Source organism: Pteronotus mesoamericanus, unplaced genomic scaffold, assembly GCF_021234165.1.
Source record: "Pteronotus mesoamericanus isolate MK-2021 breed Mesoamerican mustached bat unplaced genomic scaffold, CSHL_Meso_final scaffold_533, whole genome shotgun sequence".
Classification (NCBI taxonomy): domain Eukaryota; kingdom Metazoa; phylum Chordata; class Mammalia; order Chiroptera; family Mormoopidae; genus Pteronotus; species Pteronotus mesoamericanus.
Window position 1 is genome coordinate 2,818,897 of NW_026555320.1, and position 12,294 is coordinate 2,831,190.

At 57.1% G+C, this 12,294-nt stretch overlaps 1 long non-coding RNA gene across 1 annotated transcript in view; it reads right to left on the minus strand.

Annotated features, from left to right (window-relative positions):
• Nucleotides 1-7,579: 7,579 nt before the first annotated feature.
• LOC129087721 (uncharacterized) overlaps nucleotides 7,580-12,294 on the minus strand; it is a 37,288-nt gene continuing 32,573 nt past the window's right edge. The window contains exons 2-3 of the long non-coding RNA XR_008530922.1: nucleotides 9,006-9,085; nucleotides 7,580-7,619 (exon numbers count right to left, since the gene is read on the minus strand). This is a non-coding gene — a long non-coding RNA (uncharacterized LOC129087721). The remainder of the gene's footprint in view (nucleotides 7,620-9,005; nucleotides 9,086-12,294) is intronic.

Here is a 12,294-nt window from a genome sequence, read left to right on the forward strand (position 1 = left end):
GGGTGGGGCTGAGGCTGCTGCTGTCGCCAAGACATGGGCCCCCCGTGCTGGTTTGGGTTGGCTGAGTCCCACTCTTGGGATCATCTCTGATATCAGCCACTTAAGTGACACAGGCCCCGTGGGGAAGGACAGGACTTTCTCTGGTGGGGTGATGTGCATTGCACAAGCCTCACTTCAGTCGCAGGGAAAGCAAGCTGCGCAGACCCACTCTCCCCTTCTGGGGCCCTGATTCCGTGTCTTCTGCTGCCCCCCAGTGGCCATGCAAGGACAGCGGGGGACCGAAGGCTGCATGGAGGTTCTGGTCCAGGCAGCCTCTGGCTGGGGCTCTCGCGGGGCACTCGCAGGACCTCACTACTTGCTGTGCCACAGTAATGCCCAGCCAGACAGTTGTGGGGCGAGGTCTTCAGACCCGGCTGGGGGCGTCTTGGCTCCCCACACAGGCCCTGAGACCACCTGGAAGGCCAGCGTGCTCCAGGAGGGCAGGGTGTCGCCGTCGGAGTCCCGGCTGCATCGCAGCCCCCGGCACAGCGCCCAGCACGAGGCAGCCACTCAGGAAACGGGACGAATTAGTGCCTGAATGCCCAGCCCCTGCATGGGCAGCCAGTACTGTGACAGGTCCCGGATGTGGCTCAGAAGCCCTCAGAGAAGCCGCCCAAAGGTGCGCAGGCATCTTACACACGGAGCCTAGAAGGTGGCGAGCAGCAGCAGCGGCGGACGCCAGCAGGGAACGTGGCTAGGATGGATGCCTGGCGCCTGAGGGTGGACAAGCAGAGTCTGGGGGAAGGTTTGCCCAAACTGGCCATCTTCACACACCTGATATGCAGCCCACTGGGCTGGGTACAGTTTTCCCCTGTGACTTCAGGGGCTGTGCTTCTCTCTGATCCAAGCCCACCATTCTTCACTGCAGTACAGGCCCTGCACCAGCATGAGGGGCCAGTCCTGCAGACTCAGGTACAACTTCCTCCCGGCCCTCTGGCTGCCTCCCTCTCACCCAGACACGCCAAGCCTGGGTCGCTGGGCTCACAGGCCCTGTCCTCCTATCCTCTGCTGGGGAAGGGGCATCCACACTGTTGCAGAACATTCCAGGCCTGACACCTCCCCTCACCTCTCCTGAGACGACCCAGGGGCCAGATGTCTTTGAGGATTTCAAGCAGGAGGGACCGGGGTTAAGGAGGTCAGGGCTGTCCTGGAGAGCTGCCGGCTGAGCTGGGAGCAGGGGGCGCACTAGGGCTCGTCCAGAGCTGGGCGCTGCCACTCCTGGCCTGTATCCTCTGCCCTATGACAAATGGGCTGCTGAGGACAGAGAGTCCTCCTCCTGTCCCTCTAACCAAGGCCAGGACTATGAGCAACTCTGAACTACCCTAATCCGATCTTCCAGAAGACTCCAGAAAGCCTGTTGTCTTTTGGGGCACAGAAAGCATACTTAAAAAAAAAAAAAAAAAATCACACATTTTAGCCCTGGCTGGTGTGGCTCAGTGGGTTGAATGCCTATCTGCAAACCAAAGGGTCGCCAGTTCGATTCTCAGTCGGGGCACCTGCCTGGGTTGTGGGCCAGGTCCCCAGCTGGGGGTGTGCGAGAGGCAACCACACATCAGTGTTTCTCTTCCCTCTTTCTCCTTCCCACCCTCTAAAAATAAATAAAATTTTTAAATATGAGGTTCCATGGGGCTCTGTTCTAAGCTTAAAAAAAAACCCCACCAAACTCATCTCCCAGAGTAACTACCATTTAGTCTCACCAACAACGTGTGAGATTTTCAGCTTCTCCGTGCCCCTGCCAGAATTTACAATCAGCATTTTTAATTTAAGCTGTTCTAATAGGTGTATATAGCATCATCATGGTTTTAATTTGCATTTCCTTAACAGCTACTGATGCTGAGTATCTTTCATGTCTACCACTTATATCCTTTTTGGTAAAATTACCTTCATCTTTTGCCCGTTTTCTAATTGGAGTTTCTTTTTTCCTGTTGAGTTTTGAGAATTCCTTGTTATGTTCTAGTTAGGATCCTTTATCAGTTATGGTATTTACAAGTATTTATTCAGTCTGTGGCTTTTCTCTTCGTTCTCTTAAAGACTTTATCAGAGCATAAGCTTTTCATTTCTGGTTAAGACAAATTTCTCAATTTATTTTGTATGGATTGTTTTTGGTCTCGTGACGTAAGGACTCTTTACCAAGCTCTGGGTCCTGAAGTTTTTCTCCTAGGGCTTGTTTACAGTTGACATTTAAATCTTGCCTCAGGTCTGAGGTTTTGGTGGGGGTCCCTTTCTTGGCCACGGCTACCCAGTCGCTCCGGTACTACTCACTGAAGACTGCTCCCTCCCTGAGCCCATTTTGCACCTCTGTCAAAAGTCAGCGGGCCTTCCTTGTGTGTGGCTACTTCTGACCTTTCCATTCCCTTCCATTGATTTTTGTGCCTATCTTTCCACCAATACTACCATGTTGATTACTGTAGCTTCATTAAGTCTTGAGATGGTTAATGACCCCTTATTCTTTATTCTAGTTAAAATTTAAGCAATTCTAGTTCTTTTGCTTTTCCTGATATATTTTAGAATAATTCTGTCTACACCTAAAGATCTTACTGGGATTTTGACAGGAAATACATTAATCCTGTATATTTATTCTCCAGTAAAAAAATCACTGTTCTTGGAGATTTTTCAGGGGTTTTAAAATTATGAATTCAGTATCTTTAATAGAAAGGTATGCAAATTTCAACTTGGGTGAATTGTGGTAGCCTGTGCTTTTCAAGAAATTGGTTCATCTCATCAACTGTCAAATTCGTGTGGACAGTTATTTACAATACCCCCTTACTGTCTTTTTGGTGTCTGTGGAGTCTATAATGATAGCTTTATTTCATTCCTAATATTTCTATTTTTTAAATCTGTCTTGCTAGAGGTTAACCAATGCGATTTTTACGTTTTCATTTCTTTGTTCACCACCTCGTCCTGCCTCCTGCAGCAGACCTGCTGGCTGCCTTCCCAGGATTCTTTCTCCTCTTCCTTTCTCACGGAACCTCCATCCCAATCACAGTGGCCACGTGTCCCTGCGTGCCTGCAGTCGGGACGGATCTGACACAGTAACAGCTGACCACGTGTGACGGCAGACAGGTCCGGAAGCCATGGGTTGGTTCCTCAACTGGCCCGTCCTTGGCCCTTCCCCCTCCTACCTGTGGCTCCCACCTTGGGGTGCAAAGGCTCCTAGGGGAGCTAAGGGGGGCAGCTGGGGAGACAGAAGTGACTCCCATCCCTGAGGGCCCCAAGGAGCCACTGCACCACCTTAGACTGAACGCAAGTCCACTAAACCCCTCCTTGTTTAAAGATCCTGTTTGAGCGCCTGCCCCATGTAGTCCTGCTGCCTGACTCGCACTGCCTGTCTTGCCACAGAGCGCCCTTCGCGGCTCTTCGGCAGGACCAGAGTGTAATAAGCACCACAAGCCCTGCCCTTAGTACAGTAACTGAACAGATAGACATGTTTCCCCAGCACTTAGGAAAAATGTCTCCTAATTTCTAGTGTTAATGTAAAGTGAAACTCGTTCATTTGTAGGTAAACTTTATCCCCACACCCACACAAAGCTTACATGATTTTTTTCAATGTTCTAACTAGACTATTAATTTTTAACCAGTGTGCCACAAGAATTTTTAAAACATGCAATACCTGACTGTTTAGTCAGGGGCAGTGACCTCTTTTCCCTTCGATGGCCCAATAAAAAAAAAAAAGGCTACACCCAACACAAGAACTGCCTGGTGTGAATGAATCAAAAGTACACGTTTGTGGTTTGTTTTTTTTTTTGGCCACAGAAGTTGAGTAGTTTGTGTGTACCAAGAGATGAAAAAGGTTGAAAATCACTCATCTACACCATTGTAGTGAAACTGCAGATACGGCCATTAAAAAAAAAAACACACCAAAAAACGCCGCTTCACTTAATTTAGGTTGTAAATTCTGGAAATTTATTTTTTGAACTGTGTGAAATATAGCATATGTACAGAAGAAAAAGTGTATAAAATGAATGCGTGGAGACTAAAGTAGATTCCAGTCACTGGAGCCAAGAAAACCATCGTCAGCAGCCAGCCCCGCAGGCCCTCCCGGGAGCCGGGAGCTGCCGCAGGCCTGATGGGGCGGCGGCCGCCCTCCTTTTCTGCCGACCTCGCCATCTGGGTGTGTCCCTGGAGTCTATTGTTTTCTTCTGCCTGTTTTGGAACATCATACAAGTGGCTCATACTCATGTTTCTTCTGTGACTTGCTTCTTTCGAGATCTGCCTGTTACGCTGCACGTGGCTCCAACTCACTTCACTGCCACAGAGCATGACACAAGGAATCGAACTTACTACCAGGCCCCGTGCTGTGCAGCTGGGGGCGAGGGGGGGCGGTTGCTGGTTATTCTTTAAGGCACTGGGTTTTCTCCCCTGCTTTGTAATTCTGTTTGCGCACGTCCTGCGTGGCGGCATTTGTTCTTCACACTCCCTGTAGGCAGTGCTCCCTGGCGGCGCCCGGGCCCGCACGTGTGGCAGCGAGCCTCCCACCCGGTCTCTGGGCTCTCTCCCTGTGGGTCTCCTGACCCCAGGCCCAGTGCTGCTGCCGAGCGCGGGTCTGGCTGCCGGTCACCCGGTGTCCAAGTCCCACGAGGCCACAGACCAGCATCCTGCTTACAACCGCACCTCCAGGAGGTGAGAGTCTCCTTTCACCCTTTATTCCTAGGAAAGGAAGTCTGGTCCCAGGCCCCAGAAACGCAGAGGCCCCTGGCCCCTGTGGGCAAGTCTGGCCCCTGTGCCCTGTGGGAAGGAGAGCGCTGGGCTTGTCCCACTGCTCACCACAGCGGCTGGCCGCCCAGCCCATCAGCCCTCACTCACAGCCGCAAGGTTCTGCTCCTTTTCTACATGAGAATTACCTTCTCAGGAGCAGCTGTGCAATTTTAACTTAAAGCACTTGATGGGATTTTGTGTGGCAGCTGGTCTCTTTGTGCACACCCCCATTCCACCTCTGTGGCCCAAGGCCCCGCACCATCCACCAAAGCCGGGTCCCTGTTCCTGGAACTCGGCACAGCGGGAAGGACATGCTGGGGACACAGGGCAGGGGCAGCAGGCTCAGGGAAACCCGGAAGGTTCTCACTCTGGAGAAGGTGAATTTCTACTTGGCCACAGGTCCCTGGAGTCTGAGTTGTGGCCGGCCAGTCACTCTGGAGAGTCAGTTCCACAGAGGAGGGTCAGAGCACACCCGGGACCTAGCCTGCACCACGTCAGACCCGAGCAAAACGGGCCACCTCCCCAAAGCAGAGTCCCTGTCCCAGGGACACCATGGCTGAGCCCTAACAGGCAAAGGCGAGAGGGCCTGCCTGGAGCCGAGCAGGGGGAGAAGGGACAGTGCCCAGGGCTGCCCCCCGGAGCAGCACAGATGGAGGCCGCCAGGGCTCAGCTTGCCTGCTCCATGGGCGCAGTCTCCTCCTCTTCTTCCCCACACTGGGAGGGATCCACAGCCCAGGTGGGAGCCTCCCCTCGCTGTCCCACAGAATCCTGCAGGCCTAACCCGGGGACTAGGGCTAGGGGACCTGGCCTAGGTTATCAGAGAACTCGCTCAGACCTTGTCTCTGTCACTCAAGTGTTCTGCAGTGACCACCGATGGCCAAAGCCTGGGCCTGGAAGCTCGGCCTCAACACGCGCAGCCCAACACCGGGCTTACTTGTATTAAACATCACCTCCGCAGCCACCCTGTCCAGGGGCCCACATCCCGGTGCCCCAAATACCCAGGAAATACCTGGTAGGTTTCTGCCACACACAAAGGTCTGCTAGTTTCTATTTCCAGAAATAAAAAATAAAGTTCACAATACATGATACATATTTACAGACACAGCAAGCCCACAGAACAGCTGCTGGCTCTGTCCGCACCAGGGTGGTTGGGGCCACACAGGAGACAAGGCGCTGACCTCGCCCCAAACGGGGTTCAGACTGATGGTGCATGGAGCCACTGCTCTGAAGGCAAACTGGGAGTGAGGGCAAGCTCAGCCCGCCCTTGTCCAAGACCATCCTCCTCCCCGGCAGGCCTGATGGGCGGGCGAGGGGACAGGGCAGGCCTCAGTCAGAGTCGCAGGCCTCCTGTCCGGTGGTGGCTCCCACTGCGGAGGCCAGGTTGTCCTCCTGGCCCTTCAGCCTCTCACCTGCAGGGACAGCAGACAGGAGGGGTGGGAAGGGCCCTGTGCCTGGGCCCCCACCCAGAAGGCAGGGAGCCTGCCTGGCCAGGCCCTGCACTTACGGATCAGCTCGGCGATGGCCCTCTGGGTCCGCTTTTCCAGCTTCTCCAGCTTCTTGGCTACGTCTCTCTTGAGGTCCCTGCAGCAGGGAGGCGGTAGAGGCCCAAGGCTGAGGGCTGGCCTGCTGTAGCCTAGGGGCGCACCTTGTCCCCAGCCCCGCAGGCATTAGGAATCGCACTCGGCTGTCTGAAGGGACGGACTGTCCTGGGAAGGAGGCCAGGGTGCTCCTGTCTCCCTTCTGCACCCCCGAGCCCTCCAGCAGCCGCCCCTCCCGGACCCAGGGAGGCCGGGACCAGCCCCGCAGACCCGCCGCACACAGGGACTGAGCCTAGGTGTGCCAGGGTGGATGGTTTCTCAGGGGTCCCCGCAGTCACCGGCAGGGAGCGGCCTGCCCGGCCCACCGTGGGTCCTGCTCCTCCTCCAGCCACTGTTCACTCCACCGCCGGGAGCCCCCAGAAGTGCACACACAGCCTAGCCTCCCTGGTTCTGGGTTTCCTGGGCCTTGGGCCCCGTGCTTTTGTTTCATCAAATTTGAACGCCTTCCTCAGTGCTGGGCTGGGCAGACTTACAGACAGAGGGACGGGCCCTGCCTGTGGCCCAAGGTAAGGCCCAGGCCACATGGCCCTCCTCAGCCCTTCCTCAGCCCAGGCTCAGGGACTCTGGGGAAGGCTGAGCTTCCTCAGTTCAAAGAGGAAACGGAGGCCGAAGGGGCGTATCTGGGACAGAAACCACCATCTTCCCCCACCCTGCAGCCCCTGCGGGCAAAGGTCAGCCTTGCTCAAAGCGGGGGTGACGGGGGGCTTTGAGGTAGGGCAGGCCTCCACCGTTTCCACTGTTTTTGAGGGTACTGCCACCCCCCGGACCAGAGCCCTCTCCCGCTCCAGGTGCCACCCCGTCACTTCTCTCTCTCCATTTCTGTCCTTCTCAGCAGTTACTTCAGACAGTAATGCCCTGTGTAGCTATGTGTCTCTGCTGTCTGTCCCCGCACTGCGTGGGTGGGCAGGCCCAGGCGGTGGCTGATGCCGGACCAGGAGTGCCCCGCCCACCCCCAGCAACACTCACCAATCAGGCTTCCGGGGCGCGAGGTTGGCCAGGTCCTAGGGAGCAAGGAGACACGTGTCAGGGCTGAGAGGCCGAGCCCCAAAGGAGGTAGGAAGGCAGGGGACAGGGTAGGGAAATGGGAGAAAGGAGAGGTGGAAGGGAGGGGGAAAGCAGGGAGGTGGAGAGGGAAAAAAGCAGCAGCAAGATGGGAAGGGAGATGAGGGCAGGTAGGGAAGGAGAAGCCACGGGAGCGGTGAGAAGGGCCCAGCCAGGCACTCACCACCTCCTCGATGATGGGCTCAGGCTTGGCGGCCTCCAGCTGCTCCTTCACCTTCTCTTCCACTAGAGGGAGCAAGAGAACAACGGAGGCCTGTTGGAGAGGCCCTGCCACTCTCCGTGGGCACACCGCAGCCACAGCAGAGGGGAAAGGGTGCAGGCAGGTCCCCAGGAGACCATGGGCTCTTGTCCCCACCGCCCCCCTCGGCCCCCAGCCGGCAGCAGGCCGCCAGCTGACTAGACAGAGCCCAGGCTGCCCCAGTCCCCGCAGCTGCGAAAGGAGAGCTGCCTGGAAGCGTCCAAAGTCTGGGTCTGTGAAGGGCCTGGAGGCCCCGCTCCTCCCAGTCTCCAGGGGCTCCTGGGCTCTGAGGGCATCCTCTGGGCCCTGGGCCAGCTGGGGCCCAGCCACTTGGAGGCGGCCTGCCCTCAGGCACGTCCCAGCTGCTGACTGTGCCATGGGCCTCCAGGCCGTCTGGCCCAGAGGGCCCTGCCCCAGCGGGTGCAGGCGCTGGGAGCACTAACACCAAACCTGGGCTCAGCGGGCCCCTTCACCCTGTCATGGCGCCCCATGTTCCCGCAGGGCCCCTGGCCCTGCCTCACCCCCTCTGGCCAGTGCTGACGCTGAGGCATGGGACCAGCTCCCCGTCCCTCTCCACTGTCCTGCTTTATTGCCCCACCCCCACCGCCACTGGTGCGACTGGACCCACCAGAGTGGGGCCCAACATACCTGGGACACACCTGGGAATTTCAGGGGCAAGGAGATGAGGAAACAGATTGGGGTGTGGCCGACTGGGTAACACTTTACTGTTTTACGAGATAATTGCATTGATTCACTTGTTACTCATCTAATTAATGATTTATAACAAAAACAAAGACTAAAAAGAGCCAGGGATCTGAGTGATAAGAAGCGCCCGAGCATCTCTGAGAGGCCACCGCTGGCCAGGCGCTCCTGGGGGCTGTGCTGCCCCCCGCCCCCGCCCCATGAGGACACCCTCGCTGTCGGTGTGCTCTGGCCCTGCCACGCCTCCACCCCAGCCAGCGGCTGCCTGCCCGCTGCTCTCTGAGTGCCTAACCAGCCCCTCATTGGGGGCTCTTGATCTGACCTGCCAGCAGTCGCCGGGCCACTCCCACTTCTCAGCCCAGAGGGGTCCCTCTGAGAGGTGGCCTCTCCCCAGCCCGGCCCCTGGAGGCCTCCCGTCAGGCTGCGCGCAGCGCAGAACAGGCACAACCAACAGGCCTCTCTCGCAGCACCCTGACTGCTGCCCCGGCCACCCGGCCGACTACTTGCGCATCTGCCAGGAGACGGTGACAGAAGGCCCCAGAGGCCCAACGCCAGGCCCGGCTGAGCCCCAGCACAGCCAGCCAGTTATTCTCTCAGAGAGGGCGACACCCCCCAGGTGGAGGCAGCTGACAGTGCCATGGGGCGCAGATGCGGAGACTCGGCCGACCCACCTGCAACTGGCTTGGCCTGGGGCACCCTTCTCCTCTTCAGGGCCTCGTCCTCCGGGACGTAGTTCCGCAGCCTGAGCTCCCTGAGAAAGCAAAGAACAAACAGAGACAGAGTAAACACGGGGCGCAGTCTCGGTCACCTCACACACGCAGGTCAGACTGTGACAAAGCCACACAAGCGGCTGACACCCCGACGCCCCTCCTCTCTGGAGATGGCCTGGCCTGGCGAAGAGGGGAGCACCAGGGGGACACAGCGTCAGCGGGCCCACGCCCCCACCCGAGCCTCAGCGCCCTCTGCCGCTCGGCAGCCAGGCTGCTGCCCTCCCGGGGCCCCACCCGCACCCAGGCGCTCGTCCGAGGCTGGGGCAGGGGGTGCCATGGCGTCCATGCTCTGTCTCCCCTGGATGAGCTCCCTTCCACAGCTAAAGGAACTCAGACCGCCCCACCCTCACCAGGTCACAGGACCACTCCTCGAAGACCAAGCTAGTGACCACCCACTGGTTCTGCAGGCCTGGCCTCAGCCTTCGTGCCCTGCAGCCACTGGCACACAGTCCTTCAGCTCCTGGCGGCAAGGGTCTGTGTGCTGGGAATGGCCTGCAAGGGCTGAGGGAACAGGCATGACAGTGCAAGGCTGGGACAGCCACGGTCCCCCTGGGCAGCCCTGAGAACGGCACAGCTCTGTCCCTGCAAGGTCCTTAAAACGCTACCAGGGCAGACCCTAAGACCGCTGAGAAGGGCGGAGCCCTGAGGGACCAGAGTCACACACTGCAACGGCCAGCAATCACCGTGACACTGTCCTCTTAGCCGACTCCCCCGGGGCAGGGCTGGCTGCACCCAGCACTCCCTTGGCCTCCCTGGCTCAGCTGCTCATCCAGCCCCAACCCACACGCAAGGCGTGCCCCAGGCGGGGCCCCTGGATGACTCCACGAGGGGGGTGCTCCTGCTTAGTAAGGCGAGACAGAGCCACTGGGTCAGACCACCCAGGCCTCTGGAGAGGCCAACGTGGCCCCCACACCTGCCAGCCAGGCAAGATTGCAACGTGGGTCCTCCTCCTTCCCCACCACCTCTTCTGGGCCCTTCCAAGGACTAGGGCCCCTAAGAAGTCCTGGGCCTCCAGAACAGCGGACACTTTCCTGACAGGAGGCCTCCCACAGTCTTGTCTACCGAACCGTCTCTCTGGGCAGGCAGGCCTTTCCAGAGGCGAGGCGGCAGGTGGCAGTGATCTGGACTCAGGGACTTCCTGGTGTGTCAGGTTCGGTCCCCTACCACCAGTACCCCCTGCCCCTTCCCCTCTGCCAGGGCCCGAGGCCACAGCCCCAGGGCTAGGCGGAGCCTTTGTGCCCTGGGGGGGAGGGTCCCAGCATGGACTTCCAAGGATGCCTGCTGCCCATGCTAAGGAGCAGGGACGCCCGCCTGTGCCCCAGCCCCTCATGCCTGCCTCAGGCTCGGTCAATGCCAGGTTGCAGCGGGGCGTGATCTTCCTTCTGGGTGGGGCAAAAAGAGGAAGAGAAACTGGGTGTGGGAAACAGAAGGGATAGGTGAAGGAGAAAAACTGTCACTCTCCAACGGGCTCCAGGGTTCTGTGAGAAATCAGTATGGAAGGAGAGTCAATGGGAACTGTCCCCAGGATGCACAGCAGCAAGTGCCCAAGCCCCTACCCCACTCTGGGAGGACACGGCTCAGGGGCACAGGGAGACCCAGAGGCAGCTGGAAAGCCACCCAGGCGCCCCCAGCAGCCCTGTGGCTCACTGTCCCCCACTCCCCCTAGAGCTGACCACTGGTCAAGCAATCAAGAACACCCGGGTCCCAGCCACTGTGGGATTGTCCCATTCCGGGCCTCAGCTTCTGCATCTGGGGAATGGGTTCGCAATAGGTTCGCAGCCTCCTGATTCACTCTGAGAGCTGATGAAGAGACAGCCTCTCACTAATGCCCCACTGACTGCCCCTCCCACCTCCACCCCCAACACCGCCAAACGCCACAGGGCAAGTCTCTGGGAGAGGTCGTGGGCCCTGGGGCTGCCGACGCCTGGCCTTCCCAGAGCAGGAGCCTGGTTCGGCCCCTCCACCCTCTGCAACAGCTGAAACCCGACAGCAGATATGGTGCGGGCAACAGTAGGTTTATAGTGGTGAGTAGGCCAAACACAGAGTTTATTCTTGTATTATTACTTATTCATTAATTATTGTATTGTTCTCTTATTATTATTTCGTATGCTTACTTATGATTTATCTTGTAGGTAAATGGCTGGTAATCCAACCCAGTGGTCCTCAGCCTTTTTGACACCGGGACCAGTTTCGCAGGTGACATGGGAAGCTCCTCTCACTCCCCGCTGCTCATGTCCTGCTGTGCGGCCTGTTCCTCACAGGCCAGGACCAGTGTGGTTGGGGGCTGGGGACCCCTGAATTAACCAGTAACCCCTGAAAGTGGGTACTTGAACCTACTTTTGCCCACCTCTGTATATTTTTTAAAAATCTGTTTCTTGGCCCCAGGGAAGCACCAAGGCAACAAGGACCTGAGAGGCTCTGGGGGAGCCTGACAGTGGACCACTTTTTCCCCTCAAAGCAGCCGTCTGTTGACAAGCAGAACCTCCTGCAATCTCATGGGGCCAAGAGGAAAAAGTCTGTTCAAGGCAGCCAAGAAGTAGGGTCCTGGCAAAGCCCCAGGCTTTCTGCTGTGACCCCCATGTGACCCCCATCCTTAGACTGACACACAGCGTGGCATCAGCAGCCGCCGGCATGGGCAGCGGGGCAACGTGAGGGGCACTGGTGCAAGGCGGCCTCTTCCTCAGTCCCGAGAGGGCGGGTCAGGGCACGCCTAGCCCAGCTGCCTGCCAGAGGCCGGAATAAATTCTCTCTAGAGGAAAACCCATTAGCCAGAACCTCCAATTATCTCTAGAACTTCTCACACCCAATATCCAGGATTCAATCAAAGCCATGAGAAAGAAGAAAGACAACAGAAATGCACTCATGGGAGATCCAGATATTGCAATGATCAAAAATGAAATGTAAAATAACTGAAATAAATAAAAATTGAGGACAGTAAACCACAAGATGGGGAATTTCAGCAGGGAATCTGAAACTATAAAAATCAGCTGGGAATTCTATAACAGAAAATATAACCAACGTTAAGAACTCAGTAAGTGGGTTTAAAAGCAGTTTGGACGCAGGTGACGAAAGGATTCGTGAACTGTGAGATAGGCCAGAGACTTGTCCAGACTGAGGCACAGAGGGAGAAAAGTTAGAAAAGACAGAAAAGAGCGTAAGAGTCACATGCAACAAGATAAAGAGATCTAAC